Raw genomic sequence first — 16,760 nt, 5'->3', positions numbered from 1 at the left:
ACGGTCCTCGCCCACAGCTTCCAATAACCGAGTGGCCACCATGGCCCATGCCCTCACAAGGAGGTGGTCCAGCGGAATTTTCTCTTTTTATCCCCACCACGCCCCGCGCAGGGCCCGAGGCTCAGAGACGAAAGCTCTCGCCCAAGGTAACAGAGCGAGCGCCAGGCGGAGCTGGGGTTCCTGGTCGGCTCCGTTAGGCGTCAGGGCCGCGCGGGGCCGCGGAAAGCTGGCCGCAGTGTGCGCAGCTCCCTTGGGGCGGGGATCCCGAGCTCCGGGCGCTGCGCGGGCTGGGCGGCCCGGCGGCGGAAGCGCCTCCATGCCTGGCGGGCTCCCCGCCCCCGGCCCGCCCCGGCCGCCCCGCGCCATGTATGGTGCTTCCTCCCCGAGCCCTACAAGGCGCTTCCTCCCAGTCCCAGGCCCATACAAGGCGCTTCCTTCCCCGCGCGTCTGGCTGGCGGCCCGCGGGCGGCTGCGAGCTGGCAGCCCAGCCCTCGGGGGCCGCCCGCGCCCGGGAGCCCGCGGAGGCCGAGGGACCCAGCCAAGGAGGGGGTGGCCGGCGGGAGAGTCCAGCCTCGCCCCGTTGCCGTCTGGGCCCAGCGGAGTGAAACGCTGGACAGGCCGACCTGGGAGTCCCTTGGGAAGGCGCCTTCCTCCACCCCATAAGGTCAGAGGCTCCCACTGCTCTCTGTCATTTTCATATTTGTCCCCCACTCCTGAACACGGCACACCTTTGTTGGAGATCCTTCAGCGGCTAGCAGCCCAGGACCTACAGCCCAAACTCCAAGCATGGTGTTAGAGCCTGCTGGCCCTCGGTTTATCCTCCTCCCCTTGCACTTGGCAAGTTGGCCTTCGGTAATATCTAGTTGCTTCTATTTTTCTCTCCTTTCCTCCCTTTCTGATTTTCACTCTTCCTAGACTTTAATCAAGCTGTCCCCTCTGTTGGAATGCCCTTCCCACAGCATTCTGGTAAAACGAATGCTACTGTGCTACTTACTCATCCTCTACTTGGTTCAGACTTTTGGCCTTGTGGAAATCCTTCCCACCCCACTGCGTGGGTCCACAGACCTATGTATTTCACAGGGTCACACATCATTTGTTTATTGCAACCGTGATTTGGCCTTACCCCTTTTAGAGTTCTTTGTTCCCACTCAGAAAATGAGTGAGAGTGAAGAAGGAAAGGATCCTGTTAACAGCCTCTACGGACCCTTTTCGCCTTGGGTAGAGGTCTTTGACTTTAGGTCTGGTCCCCAAGACCTCATGGCTTCCTGTGGTCTGGGGGTTCGTAAGCCTCAGAACCCTACACGAGTAGCTTGGTTCTTGCAGGGGATGTTGGGGGTAGTGTAGGGGAGAACCACAGCTGTGCCAGGTGTGCAGCCACAGTAGGTGGGGGTGGGGTAGTGCCCCCTAGGTGCCCCCACACCCAGAGTGGCCTCTCTTGCCTACCCTGACAGTTCTGACTAATCCACCACTGTAAGAGTCCTCAAGCCCCGAAGGTGCTCCCTACAAAGCCTCCTGGGCTTAAATTTGGCCCGCCATGTGGTTACTGTGATCTGCCATGAGCAAAGGTCAGAGAGGGACCAGTCTACACGAAAAGGCAATAGCACAACTGTCATCAAAGTCCAGACTTTACTGGGAGGAGTCAAGCCAGCCCCCATATTGCCAGCTGGATCAACTTGGGAGCCCTGATTTTTTGCCTCAGGTGAGAACCAGAAAGAAAGCAGAACTTGGGGCTGAGTCAGGGGACTATGCCAGAGAAGGGACTTCTGGAGCCAGGTAGCCTCTGGATTTGATCCAGAATAAAAATGACTCACAGGCTTGTAGTTTGTACTAGATTGTGCGAGCACACACATGTGCTATAACTACAAATAAGGTCCAAAGTTAAGGAGTTTCATGTGTCTCCCCAGCCCCCCACCCTCTAGTTTGGCTGAGTGGTGCCTGTGAGTAGGGTGCTTGGAGAAAATCTCAAAGGTCTAGGAATTGGATTTTGGAAAAAACTGGGTTTCAGGCTTCACACCCACCACCTAGGGTACTTCTTGCTTTTTTTTCTACCTAGACTGCAGCCTCCTTTGCCAGGCTGCCATTTAGGATTGTGGGTAATGTAGTCCACAGAGACTAGGCTCCAAGGGGGTTCCTTTCCAGCTTTTCCCACCTGCCTTCTGCCCCCTGCTGGCCACAGCCCTCTCCTGCTCGGGCCTGAGGACAGTTCAGAGTGAGTAGGAGGTACTTGATCCTTACAGGGCTGGGAGATCCCCAGCTGGAAACCAGCTAGCTATTTATAACTGAGCCTAACTGAAGGGAAAGGCCTGAGAGGTGTGGAGCTTCTACAGGCTGCTACAGAATTTGCAGGAACCCCAGGATTCTGGCCTTCTGTTCTCTTTTGGGTGAGGGTACTTTGTGCCTCTGAAAGCTCTATGAAGCTTAAGGATTCTAGGCTGTTCTCTGTCCAACAAAATAGGACACCTACTCCAGTGACCCTGCATTAGGCTTTTAGACCCTTCACTTGGGGTGTATTGGAAACTGGCACTGGTAAAATGAGGCTTTTTTGGGAGGAAAATGCCATGTGATGCCCAATAAGACAGTCTCTGGTATTTCCATGCACTTTTCTTATTCTATTCCTATGCTTGCCTTCTCAACCAAATTACATACTCTATAGAAATAAAGAGAGGGACCAAGTTTCTTGTTAATGGCACCAATCCCTCCCTACCAGACTGGATTGGGTCCCACTAAACCTTCTTCCCACTGCGTTTTGCTTTTGCTTTTCTGGGTTTCCTACTATATTGGGCACTTCTTATTGATATGGACTTGTCTGCCTTGTTGATAACCTTAGTATGGCATAGTAAGTAATTGTTGAGTAAATGAATATGAATCAATGATAGCTAATTCTGTTTGTGGAATGCTTGATGCATACTTCATTGTCACATTTAATCAGTGTTTTATGGGTTGTAAAATAACCTTGGCTGGGTGTGGTGGCATACATCTGTAATCCCAGTGACTCAGTAGATTGAGACAGTAGGATCACAAGTTCAAAGCCAGCCTCAGCAATTTAGTAAGACCCTAACACAACATAGTGAGAGCCTGTCACAAATAAAAAATAAGCTGACTGTGGTGGCACATGCCTGTAATCCCAGCAGTCTGGGAGACTTGGGCAGAATTGCAAGTTCAAGGCCATCCTCAGCAACTTAGCAAGGTTCTAAGCAATTTAGTGAGAATAAAAAAGCAAAAAAAAAAAAAAGGGGGGGGTGCTGGGGATGTGACTCATTGCCCCTGGGTTCAATTCCCAGTAACCCCCCACCTAATAATAATAATAATAATAATAATAATAATAGAACTGGGGATGTGGCTCAGTAAATAAGCAATTTCCAGTACCAAAAGAAAAAAAATAGCTTTGGTCATTTAAGTTCTTTTCTCCCAGATCTTTTTTTTCTTTTTCTTTTCCTTTGGTGATAATGGGGATTGAACCCAGGGTCTCACGCATGCTAGGCAAGTGCTTTACCACTGCATTACACCCCTGTGCCTTTTAAAATTTTTTTATTTTGAGACAGGGTCTCACGGAGTTGTCCTGGCTGTCATGGAACTTGTGATCCTCTGCATCAGCCTCCTGAGTAGCTGAGATTATTAGCATGCACCACCATGCTAGTCAGACACCAGATCTTATGTGGAATTTGTGATAAGACCTGGTGTCTGACTTCAGATAGTGCTTAGCCATGGTAGGAGGCTGCCTCCATATTGGCATCCAGTCAAACCCTGGTTACCTCTGACTACAGGGCAGCCAGGTGGATGAGGAGGGGACACATTGGGTATCTGACTGGGATCTGCTGGAAAACTGAGGCAACAGAGAGACCCTCTTCAAACCCCAATTCTCATGGTCAAATCAGAAAGATTTCAGACATGTTGCTCACAGTAACAGGCACGAGTTTATTAGAAGGGATAGGAAGGGGGAAAACGGGACACTCAAGGGAAAGAGTGGGCCCTCTAAGGAGAGGGACAATGTGCCTCTCTTGCCCTCCGGTTTTTTTTTTTTTTTTTTTTTTTTTTTTTGCAGCACTGGGAATTGAACCCTGGGCCTTGTGCTTGACAGGCGAGCACTCTACCAACTGAGCTATATCCCCTGCCCTCCACATTTTTTTTTAATTGGTGCATTATAGTTGTACATAATGATGGGATTTGTTGTTTCATATTCATACATGTACCATATAATTATATAATTTGGCCAGTATCCCTCCTCAGCATTTCCCTTCTCCTACCCTTCTATCCCACCTTTGTCCCTTTCCTCTATTAATCTCCTTTTGCTTTTCAAAAGCATCACCTCCCACCTTTCTTTTCCTTTTTCCTCTCCCCCAATGAGAGAAAACATATGACTCTTGACCTTCTGAGTTTCTGCCCTCCATTTTTTTTGGGGGGGAGGCACCAGTGATTGAACTCAGGGGCACCCAACCACTGAACCTCATCCCAGCCCTGTTTTGTATTTTATTTAGAGACTGGGTCTGGCTGAGGTGATTAGCGTCTTGCCACCGCTGAGACTGGCTTTGAACTCTCAATCCTCCTGCCTCAGCCTCTCAAGCTGCTGGGATTACAGGTGTGCGCCATTGTGCCTTACTGCCCTCCAGTTTTATTAAGGGTCTCAGGGAAGTTTCCAGAGTCCTGTCCAGGTCCACTACTTGACTTTTTGACTGACAGCAGGATGACATAAGATTTTCAGGTCTCTACTGCCATGACCACTCTAAATGACTTTGGCCCATGCTAACCAAGCTGGAACCTGTTCTTACAGATTTTATGGTTAGGGGGAATTATCCGTATCTACCTGAGTTCCAGGATCTGTGTAAGGGTCACAGAAGCACCCCCCCTCCCCCCCGTCCCCTTCAGTATAACTTTTGTTTTTTTCTTTCTTTTTTTTTTTTTTTTTTTGGGGGGGGGTGCTGGGGATCGAACCCAGGGCTTTGTGCTTGCAAGGCAAGCACTCTACCAACTGAGCTATCTCCCCAGTCCCCGTGTTTTTTTCTTTTTCTTTTCTTTTCTGGTACCAGGGATTAACCCAGGGGTGCTTAATCACTGAGCCACATCCCCAGCCATTTTTAAAAGTGTTTATTTTGTGACAGGGTCTTGCTAAGTTGCTGAGACTGGCTTTTTTTTTTTTTTTTTTTTTTTTTTTTTTAAGTTGTAGATGGACACAATACCTTTGTTTTATTTATGTGTCTTTTTATGCTGAAGATCAAACCCAGTGCTTCACATGTGCTAGGCAAGTGCTCTTCCACTGAGCTACAACTCCAGTCCCTGAGGCTGGCTTTGCATTTGTGATTCTCCTGCCTCAGCCTTCCAAGGCTGCTGGGATTATAGGTGTGCACCACTGTGCCCACCTAACTTGTGTTCTTATCATTGGCATTTTGCGTCTACCTTTCTTCTGCAGATAACAGGTAGTTAGCTGAGGAATGTAACATATCCTGTCTACTCAAGCCAAGGCAGTGCCACAGGTAAATTGCTTTTTAAAAGAGAAAGCATGTGAGAGTCAGTCCAGTTAGCCCATTTTATAGAATTCTTCCCTTAACATCATGTTCCTGCCCTCAGGTCTGTTTGTCCTCTGTCAGCCCCAGCCTGTCCCTGCCATGCATGCCTGTTTTGCAGTTAGTGCTCCCCTAGTGGTCCAATGACGCAGATACTTCAGACTGCTAGGAAAGCTGCTAGGGAATCCTCCTCCTAAGAAGCTTACTGAGAGAAAGACTTGCTCTCCTCACCAGACAGTTGGGGGAATACTGAGGTAGCTGCTGTTGAGGCTGGAGCCAGTGGATGGGCTGGAGGTTAAACAACAGTGCTTGGGGACTCTGTAGACACTTCAGCCTCCCAAGTCACTGTGATGTCAGGCATGCATGGTGACTCACCCTTCCAGCTAACACCTCTATTTAAACTTGAGGAAATGGAAAGAAAAGTTTAAAAACATGCTCAAAACCACATAAGGATGTGGAAGAATTCATCTTACCCTGGACAGCTGGCTCTAGTTGTCCCCATCATTAACCCTGAAGTACTTTTGAAAGTAAAAAGGAAGGGAAAAAGAAAGGTGTCAGGGAAACAAAGGGGACTATTCCCTTTGTCAATCATGGAAATATAGTGGAGATTAATACAGATGTTGTCCACCAATAAAAGATGCTTGAATAGTTAATAAGCATATGAAAAGATGCTTAATGCCATTAAGTCATCAGGAAAATGAAAATCAAAAGCAGAAAAAAACAAAACAGAATGACACCAGCAATGAAAAATTTCAAAAAGATTAAAACAATTCAACTCTCAATATCATCCAGAAGAATAAAATACTAGGAATAAATTTAAGAATATAAAAGATTTGTACACTGGAAACTATAAAATGTTGCTAAAAGATAGTAAAGGAGACCTAAATAAATGGAAAGACAACTTAAGTTCACGGATCGGAAGACTTAATATTATTAAGAAGGAAATGCTACCTAAAACAATCTACAGATTCTCAGCAATCCCTATCAAAATTCCAATGGCCTTTTTTGCAGAAATGGTAAAGGTCATCCTCAAATTCATTTGGAATTGTACGGAGCACTAAATAGCTAAAACAATACTGAAAAAGAAGAACAAATTTGGAGGGGTTGCACTTCTTGATTTTTAATACAGTGTAGCTGGGCGTGGGGTGCACACCTCTAATCCCAGCTACTTGGGAGGCTAAGGAAGGAGGATCACAAGTTTGAGGCCAGTCTCAGCAATTTAGCAAGACTTTGAACAATTTAACAAAAACTTGTGTCAAAAAAATAAAAAGCCAAAGCATCCCTGGGATCATTCTCCAGTACCAACAATAAAAACCACTTACTATAAAACTACATAGTTCAAAATAACATACCAGTATTAAGGTTAGACATATAGACTGATGGAATAGAATTCAGAGTTTAGAAATTGAAGGGTTATGAAAAATAATATTCCTGCAACATATCCCCCTAAGGAAAATGGAGAGATGTGCAGCTGGGGAGGTGGGAGGGGAAACTAGCCAAGGAACAATGAGCCCTGGGGGAAAGGGGAGGATACTGAGTGTGGGGCCCTAAACCATGACCTTCCCCCATGGCTAATTAGTCCTAAATGGAAGCACAGCAAATAACCAATGGGCAAGATCTGAATACTCATCCCTGGGATCTGGACTCTGATCTCCCCAAACAACAATGAGTTTCAACCCTTTTACAACTACACTCCTAAATTAAAGTTTTAACCTGTTCAACTAGCCCCTGACTGTCAAAACTGCCCATACATGGCTTCCAATGATTACATTATTGTACCCTATAAAACCAAAATCCCCTCTGGATGGCCATTTTCCATCCAGAAAGTGCCTGAGTCCATGAAGGAATAAGGGCTTCTCTGAATCTGTTAAGGTCTGCATCCATCCTTTTGTGCTTACAGAAATAATCCCATATGTCCATGGCCAACTGATTTTCTTCAATGGTGCCAGGACCATTTAATGGCAAAATAGTCTCATTAACACATGGTGCTGTGTCATACATAGTAGCCCACACCTGTAATCCCAGCTACTGAGGAGGCTGATGCAGGATGATCAAAAGTTTGAGACCAGTTCGAGCAAATTAATAAGACCTGTCTCAAAATAAAATTTGGAGATGTAACGTAGTGGTAGAATGCTTGTCTAGCACGTGCAAAGCATTGAGTTCAGTCCCAGGACCACAAAACAAACTAACAAAAATTGGGACTAGGACAACTGGATATTCATGTAAAAGTATGAAGTCAGACCCACCCTCCCATCTCATACCACATGAAACACATAATGAGCTAACAGGTAAAATTCTTAGAAGAAAATATAAGGGTAAATCTTAATGACTTTGAAAGTTGCCGAAGGAGTCTTAGATATGGCAAAAGAAAGAAAAAATGTTAATGGATTTCATCAAAATTAAAAAGTTTTAGCATGGTGGTGGATGCCTGTAATTCCAGCACCTTGGGGGCTGAGACAGGAGGATGGCGAGTTCAAAACCAGCCTCAGCAAAAGCAAGGGGCTAAGGAACTCAGTGGGACCCTGTCTCTAAATAAAATACAAAATAGGGATGGGGATGAGGTTCAGGGGTCCAGTGCCCCTGAGTTCAATCTCTGGTACCCCATCTCCCACAAAAAATAAAAGTTTTGGTGTTGGGGATATAGCTGAGTGGTAGAGCACTTCGCTAGCATGTGTGAAACCCTAAGTTCAATCCCCAGCAGAGCACAGCAAAATAAATAAAAACAAAAAGTTTTGTGCATCAAAGGACATTATCAAAAAAGTAAAACAACTTATAGAATGGGAGAAAATATTTCCAAACCATATAGCTGGTGAATGTCTTAGTATCCAGAAATTATAACTCAACAACAAAAAGACAACCAATTAAAAACAAGGAAAGGACTTGAGCAAACATTTCTTTATAGATATACAAATGGCCAACCCACAACAAACAAAACCATTTATACAAAGATTTACATGTGAATTTTCATGGTGGCATGAGAATTTTTCCAGCTAAAAACTACAATCTAAATATCCACCAATGGAGAAGATAAAATGTGGTATAATCATACAATGGTATACTACCTCTCTGCTGTTTTTACTCATGGTTACAACACCAAATATGTGGGATTTTGTTTCCACACCAAACAGTTTTCCCAACTCTCCAGACACTAATTGGGTTTCCTACCATTCAAATAAATTCTGATGCTCATTACCTGTAGTGCAGAGCTCATGGTTTAAGGGATCAGTCCCAGTAGACTGCCCCCATTTCAGAAGACAGGCACAACTCCCAGGTTGCCAAATGTACTTTTTATTTGGTACCCTGGATTGAACCCAGGGGTGCTTGATCTCTGAGCCATATCCCCAGCCCTTTTTATATTTTATTTAGGCACAGGATCTTCCTGAGTTGCTTAGGGTCTTGCTATGTTGCTAAGCTGGCTTTGAACTTGGGATCCTTCTGCCTCAGCCTCCCAAATTGCTGGGATTACAGGCATGAGCCGTCATGCTCAGCCCAATTGTACTTCTGACTGACCCCTGGGTATAAATCAGGGGCTTCCATGACCCCCTTCTCATGTTTGATAATTTGCTAGAATAGCTCACAGAACTCACAAAATTTGCTTACTGGTTAATTATAAAGGATACAACTCCTGGGTGAGGTGGTACATGCCTATAATCTCAGTGACTCAGGAAGCTGAGGCAGGAGAATGGTAAATTTGAGGCCAGCTTCAGCAATTTAGCAAGATCCTGTCTCAAAATAAAAAATAAAAAGGACTGGGATGTGGCTCAGTGATAAAGCACCCTGGGTTCAATCCCCAGTACCAAGAGAGTAAAATTTAGGGGCAGCCAATTGGAAGAAGTGCATTAGGCCGGATATGGGGGATAATGGGGATTCAGAACTTTTATAGCCTTTCTGGGCATGACTCCTCCCAGCACTTCAATGTGCTGTTCATCAGCATGGAAGCTCTGAGAATCCTGTCTTTAGGGGATTCGGGGGAGCTTTTTGTGTTGTTTGTTTTTGTTTTGTTTTTGCAGTAATGGGGATTGAACCCAGGAGTGCTCTACTATTGAGCTACATCCTAAGCACATCCCCCCTCTTTTTTGGTACTGGGAACTAAACCCAGAGGTTCTTTACCACTGAGCTACATCCCCAGACCTTTTTATTGTTTATTTTGAGACAGGACCTTGCTAAGTGGATTAGGGCCTCATTAAGTTGCTGAGTGCTAACCTCAAACTTGCTATCCTCCTGCCCCAGCCTCCTGAGTTGTTGGGATTACAGGCTGTGGTACCGCACCCAGCATCCTAAACCTTTCATTTTTAATTTTGAGGCAGGATCTCATTAAGTTGCCCAGGCTGGTCTTGAACTTGTGATCCTCCTGCTGTGACCTCTTGAGTAGCTGGGAGGTGCCACACTGGCAAGTTTTAAAGTTTCAATATGGTAGGCATGGTGACACGGCCTGTAATCCCAGTGAATCAGGAGGCAGAGGCAGGAAGAGTGCAAGTCCTGGGACAGCTGTGACAATATAGGACACTCAGCAATATAGTGAGACCCTGTCTCAAAATAAAAAATAAAAAGAAATGGAGATGTTGCCCAGTAGTATAAGTGCCCCTGGGTTCAGTCTCCCTTCAAAAAAGTTTCATTATTTAGGTGTGACTGATCATATCATGTCAGTGACTACCTCAACCTTCAGCCCTGTCCCCTCCTTGGAGGTGGAAGAAGGCTGAAATTTCAACTCTCCAGTTATGCCTTAATTTTACTGGTAAACAGTCCCCGTTCTGAATCTATTGGTGCACTCTCAGTCACTAGCTATTTCATTAACATACAAAGGACACTTTTATCACTGCTGAAATTTCAATGGTTTTAGGAGTTGTGTGCCAGGAAATGGCGGAGATCAAATATTTACTATTTTATTATACTACCTAACAATAAAAATGAATAAACATGCAACAACAAGATGTATTTAAAAAATCTGTCTGAACTATTTGAGAGGATGAAGCAGGAGGATCACAAATTTGAGGCCAGGGCTGGGGATGTGACTCAGTGGTAGAGCCCTTACCTGACATGCATGAGGCTCTGGGTTTAGTTCCCAGCACCAGAAATGAAAAACAAAAATACACATTACAAGTTCAAGGCCAGCCTCAGCAACTCAGTGAGACCCACAGCAACTTAGCAAGACCCTGTCAAAATATAAAAGGGCTGGAGAGATAGCACCCTGGGTTCAATCCCCAGGACCAAAATACAAACAAAAAAAGCAAGTCCAATTCCCATTTAAGGCATACTGATGGCAGTGAGGTGTGTTTGTAAGACAGACCGAAGTATTACCAGCAGCCAAGACAGGGAGCCTGCCTTGATCTTGGCTGCCTAGATTAGACCACTTACACACATAAGAAACAGGCAAATGATATACAAAGGGAAAACTAATTTTATGCAGTTTGAACAAATTTGGCTAGCTAGGATCCAGACAGGCTCCCTGACTTGACTGCCATTAACAGAAGACTGGAGGGTCTTTGCTTAGCTCCCCAGAGAGAAGCAGAACTACCATGCGACTTCAGAGTTGGCGCAAGGGAGCACAGGTATGTACTTTGTGTGTGCGTGTGTGTGTGTGATGTTGTGTATGGAACCCAGGGCTTTGGGCATGCTAGTCTAGTGCTATATCACTGAGCCACATATGTAGCCCCAGAATGCAACTTTATGAGGAGTAGCTTTACCTCCTCCTCCTCCTCACACAACTTCTATCTTCTTACAGAACCCATTGTGCAGTCTTCCAGGTGGCTCATCTTTTCCCCTAGGGAGTCTAGGCTGGGGACTTATTTAGATCTGGAAAAGCATGTAACATAGGGCAGGTGTCCTGGCACCAAGCCTGATTCCTCTGCCTACCTGCATCTCCTCTCCCAGGCAGCAGCAGATCTGCAGGTTTGCCTGTAATTTAGAAGCACCTTGCCTTTCCAGCTTGAAGCCTTTATCTTGAGTTTTCCACCTTCCTTTCCTGGCCTCCTGGCTTCTCTGGGAATGGATATGCCCTTTAGCATTCCTTATAGCACCCTGTGTTCAATCCCCAGGACATAGGGTGGGTTGGAGAGCCTGAGACCAGGTAGTGTATCTCAGCAGAGTGGGAAAGGGTGCTGGAAATCTGGCAGTCAGGGAAACTTAGAGCTCTTTTGAAAGCCTGGGGACTGGAGAAGCAAGTTAATCTACAGTCAAGCCAACCCTGACTCAGGAAAATGACTTCAAAACAGATTTCATAACCCCACCTGGATGTTAGCCACTTTTACCCTCCCAGCCCTGTCTCTGGCTTTAAGCCACTCACTTGCTACCTCTGATCCTCCCATGTCTCTTCTGTATCTGGAGAGAATGGGGCTTAGATAAAGAGTAACAAGATCATCCATGTGTTGAGCCTACCAGATTTGGAGTTGTAACATCAGGTGCTCATGTTGGCTCTGCTAATTTGCTGAATGAGCCCAACAGGCTATTCATTCTATTGCTCTCTGGATTTCAATTTTCTTCTTTCTTCAACAAGGGGATTAGGATGAGGTCCAAGGCCCTTTCCAGTGGATGTTCATTAACAACCCTAAGTTGTTAGACAGTTGAATGATGCTGTTTTTATTTCTGACATTTCAAAAATTTCCTTAATGGATATGCCTTATTTTAAACCTCTTGATACATCAACATATATATCCTAAGGAAAAGAGTAATATATAACCACAGAAGTTTTTTAATTTAGGAGATTTAACATTGATACTTTTTATCTATAGTCCACGTCAGGTTTTGTTTTTGTTCTTTTGGTACCAGGGATTGGACCCAGGGGCACTTAACCACTGAGCCACATCCACAGTCATTATTTTTTGGTTTTGAGACAGGGTCTTGCTTAATTGCAGAGGTTGACCTTGAACTTGTGATCCTCCTGCCTCACTGGGATTACAGGTCTGTGCCACCATGTCTGGCTATATTTTAATTTTGTTAATTTTCCTATTACTGACATATTTTTAAGAGCAGGGGCAAGTCAGGCAGGGTGGTGCTTGTTGGTACTCCCTGCTGCTTGGGATGCTCAGACAGAATTGCTTGAGCTCAGGAACTTAACAATGTAGGAACACCTCATCTCTTAAACAACAACAACAATAGTGGTGGTGGTACAGCAGCACATGCTTGTAATCCTAAGGGACTCAGGAGACTAAGGCAGGATGTTCAAAAATTGGAGGAACAGCCTGGATAACTTAGTGACACTTTATCTCAAAAACAAAAAGCACTGGGGATGTAGCCCAGTGGCAGAGCACACCTAGGTTCAATTCCTGGTATTGCAAAAATAATAAAAAATGAAAGGGGCTGGAGTGTAGATTAGAGGTAGAATGCATGCTTAGGATGCATATGGCTCTGGATTTGGTTCCCAGCAGCACCAACATTTAAATATTTTAGCCCCTTGCCCCTTTTATTACTGAGGATTGGACCCAGGAGTGCTTTACCACAATCACATCCCCAGCTCTTTTTGAGACAGCATCTTGCTAAGTTGCTTAGAGCCTCACTAAATTGCTGAGGCTGGTTTCAAACTTGCAATCCTGCCTCAGCTTCCCAAGTTGCTGGGATAACAGACATGCACCACCACACCCAGCTAAAGACTCTTTTTTTAACATAACATTTTTAAAAAAAGAAAATTACATAACTGTTTAACAAATGTCATTGACTATAGTTATTTTACAGATGGGTAACTCAAGACCCAGATTGCAGAGTGCTATGAAAACTGGGCAGACTTGGAGTGAGACTCCTAAGTGCTCCTCTCTGTTCCCTCATCCCTACTTCCTTTGGTAGACTGCCCTCTCCATTTCTCCAAAATGTTAAGGGTAAAGCAAGCTATCCCAGCACTTCTTAGAACTTGTTAGAAATCTGCTCTCCTTTAGATGAAGCACAATCTTCTACTGTTAATACCATTGTGGTCTAGCACCATCTTGTGGCCACGGGTACAACTCACCCTTAACCACTTTGTGAAGTCTAGAGTTGAAACTGGAAGCATCACAGCAGCTCCCATATGAGCCCTAAGTTGCCAAGCACACTGTACTATGCACTTCATATGCCTTTGTCTATTTAATGCTTACAAAGAAGGCATTGCTACAGGTAGGAAAATTGATGCTTAGGGACCTGGGATCATTTGCCAATCTCCTAGGTAGAGTCAGGATTTCTATTCCTATGAGATGTGAAACTCCTGCTCCCTACCATGCTAACCTGATAGCATCATAGCTGAAAAACACTTCAGATTCAGGACCTGCCTTATACTGAAAGCTAGGAGGGGACTTATTTGAAGTCACAAGACCAGCTAATGGCAGAGCTAGAACCAAGGCTTTTAAGGACTTCTTATCCTGGCCTCTTAGCTGAACCTGCCATGCAAGTTCAGGGGACGACTATTGGAGATGGCTCAACCTGAAACCGTTCACCCAGACAAGAGCACAGACTTGGAGAACATGGAACTACACGTGTACCTTCTGTTCCTCTGGTCAGCTACATCTTCAGCAACTTAAGGCATCCAAACGGCTACAAAATGAGCATGTAACTGGCCCTACTTCACTGGCTCTCTTCCACACCCTTTGGCTGGTCAGTTCCTAGGTCTCTTGAGGCGCAGTCCCATCAGGATGGAACTTGGAAGCTAGAAGTCTCAGATGGCAAGCACTCAAACTGGCAACAAGGGAGAAGCTGGCATGAGGCATTAATTCCACCTTGGCACTCAGCCCTGAATCTACTGGGCCTGTCTAGGAGTGTCATGGCATGGGAATTGGAGCCAGAGAATAAAAGATGGCAAGAGCTACAGGCCGAGACAGGTGAGCACTGCAGCCCACACATCCGGCACTACCGTGCTGCCTTCCAACAATTTGGCTTCAACATCACCTAGGGATGAATTAGAAGGAAAACTTCACCTGCACAGGCACGCCTGCCCCTTCTCAGAGTGACTAGGTTTCATCAGGGTATTTTATGGATCAGATGAGAAAATGGGTGACTGTATGATTAAAAAGCAGTTGCAGAAAAACTGCCATTACCAGTCAGTTTAATATTTTATTTCAAATCTGGAGAAAACCATGCACCAAGTTGATTCCTGAACTAAGCATCCTAAACTACCAAACAGGAGAGGCTCCAAGCAGCTCGAACTCTGGGAAAGAAAAAGGAAGAAATCCTCTTCTGCTCCTAACCTGGTCTAGAAGTTTTGCTGTATCTACTGGGCCAGCCTGACTTGCTCTTGGATGGTGCTGTTACTCTTCTACCTACAGCAAGGTATTCAAGATGGGGGAGAGCAGTAGGAAAAGCCTCAGGCCTAGTTTGTTTTCAAGGCTGTTCTATTATAGGATTCAAAGGCAAGCAGAATCAACTTTGTTGTTGGGACAATTTTTTTTTTTTTAAATCACTATTAAATCCTCTTTTGGTCTGTTACATCAACCATTAATTTAAAACTTTTTTTTCTTTTGCAGTGCTGGAGATGAGAGTTCAAGGCCTCATGTTTGCTCAAGTGCTCTACCACTGAGCCATACTCCCAGCCCTTATCACCTGTTTCTCAGTTTGGCACTAGCATCTTGAATCTCTTTCCTCTAACTTAACCTTGGCATCATGACCCCAGACATCCTTTGCATATACCTTGTACAGGTCAATGTAGTGAAGAAAACTCAAGTCTAAGGCTGCAAATTTATCAGTTCTGACTAATCTGACATAAACTTCAAAGACATCTCTGTCTCCACTGATCAGACTTTTCTAGGAAACAGTCCTAAAAAATCTCAAGCACACAAAGTATATTCTTAAATATGGTTTAATACTCTTCTCCATTTCTGTACATCACAACACCAAGATTTCGCTGCTTAGATCTCTCTGCAGAGGCTATAGAGAATGCAAAGGCTACGGTTTTCACCCCCTCTTATTTATGTGTTTGCATGTGTAAGTGTAATACATACCAGTATATATTGATACACACATCAATATATAATGCAATATATATCACTGAAGAGAACACATTGATTAAAGAAATACAAAAATTTGGCATCATTTCCAAACTTAAATAGTAAAAATAAAAACTACAAAAGGAGCTGCATACCCTAAATGTATCATGTGAAACAACAAGCATATTCAAAAATGTAAATTTACATCCAATTTCTCTGGTCTTGTCATATCACATTAGACCCATTTACAATGGCAAAACCCTAAGGTACTGCTGTGAAGAGAGCATGTTTACTTGCTCTTGGGTGTTCTGCAAACAAACAGCAGAGCCCAAAGCAAGAAGCCTGTTCCGGTGAAGCCTCCCACATCGGTGAACACCAAAGAATTGACTCTTATCACTGGGGGTTGAGACATCAGGTTACACATTGACAGACAAGTTATTTGGACCTCAGAGTACAGTGTGAGAACCAGAAGCTTTACATTTAAGACATACTCCCTTCATTCAAGTGAAACAGGATTATTGGAACGATAGGCAGGTCTGTAACCTGGGAACAAAGAGTTGGTTAAGACCAATAAAGCTACGAGTGACTGAATCAAGTCAGTGAAGAACAGCAGTCAGGCACTAAGTGTTGAAAGTACCCAATTTGAAAACCAAATGCACCCCACTACCCTAGTCAGTGTGGGAGTTATACCAATTGACTTTAAAAACCTTTGGTCCTTCAAAGTCCATTCGGTATACTTTTTTTCATTGCTAGTACTGGGCACATCCTATACACTTTTTGTTCACTGTCACCACCTCGAGCACACCATGACCTTGCATCAGTTGGGTTCAAGTCCACCTTACAGCCCAGCTGTGAAGCATAAGCTTCAGGTTTTCAGGCCAACTTTTAGATCCAACATGGTTTAGTCCATCGTGCCAGAAGCTGTGTCCCATCCCCTCCCGCCCCTGCCCTTCCCACCCTCCTCCCATAATTTCTCATCTGAGAGGTGCTTGTAAGTCCCACATTTGAAACAGATGCTCCAACCCCACCAGGGGTTTATAATAACATGCACAGTCATACATGTCTTATCTGTTGTTCCTGTGAAAAATCTTGCAGTTCATTAAAAAAAAAAAAAAAAAAAATCAAAACATTCACATAATCTCATGCCACCCAACACAAGGAAACACGACCACCTCCCTTTTTTATCAAGGATAGACCCAAGCAAAATAAAATAATCTCTAAATTTCTTTGCTTCCACTAAAATTGTATGTTTTATTTCTCCCAATCCCAGCAATAGCACAGAAGCCCCATCATATCCATCCCAAACTGATTTCTAGTAGGCTAAGGGGACCCTTGTTAAAGCAAGTGATACAAAGGGCTCCCAAACGCTGGGCACAAATGCGTC

At 44.6% G+C, this 16,760-nt stretch overlaps 1 long non-coding RNA gene across 4 annotated transcripts; it reads left to right on the top strand.

The window, feature by feature from the left end:
* Positions 1-379: 379 nt before the first annotated feature.
* LOC306663608 lies at positions 380-16,503 on the top strand. Of its 4 annotated transcripts, XR_013764482.1 has the most exons (4): positions 380-664; positions 5,405-5,468; positions 10,990-11,047; positions 13,832-16,503. It is a non-coding gene; the product is annotated as an uncharacterized lncRNA (long non-coding RNA). The 4 variants fall into 4 exon arrangements; XR_013764480.1 differs by lacking the exon at positions 5,405-5,468; XR_013764481.1 differs by lacking the exon at positions 10,990-11,047.
* Positions 16,504-16,760: the final 257 nt, after the last annotated feature.

This window comes from Sciurus vulgaris (assembly GCF_902686455.1).
Source record: "Sciurus vulgaris genome assembly, chromosome: 6".
Lineage (NCBI taxonomy): Eukaryota > Metazoa > Chordata > Mammalia > Rodentia > Sciuridae > Sciurus > Sciurus vulgaris.
Note: the sequence above shows the minus strand (reverse complement) of the source record. Positions and strands in the feature narration are given on the sequence as shown.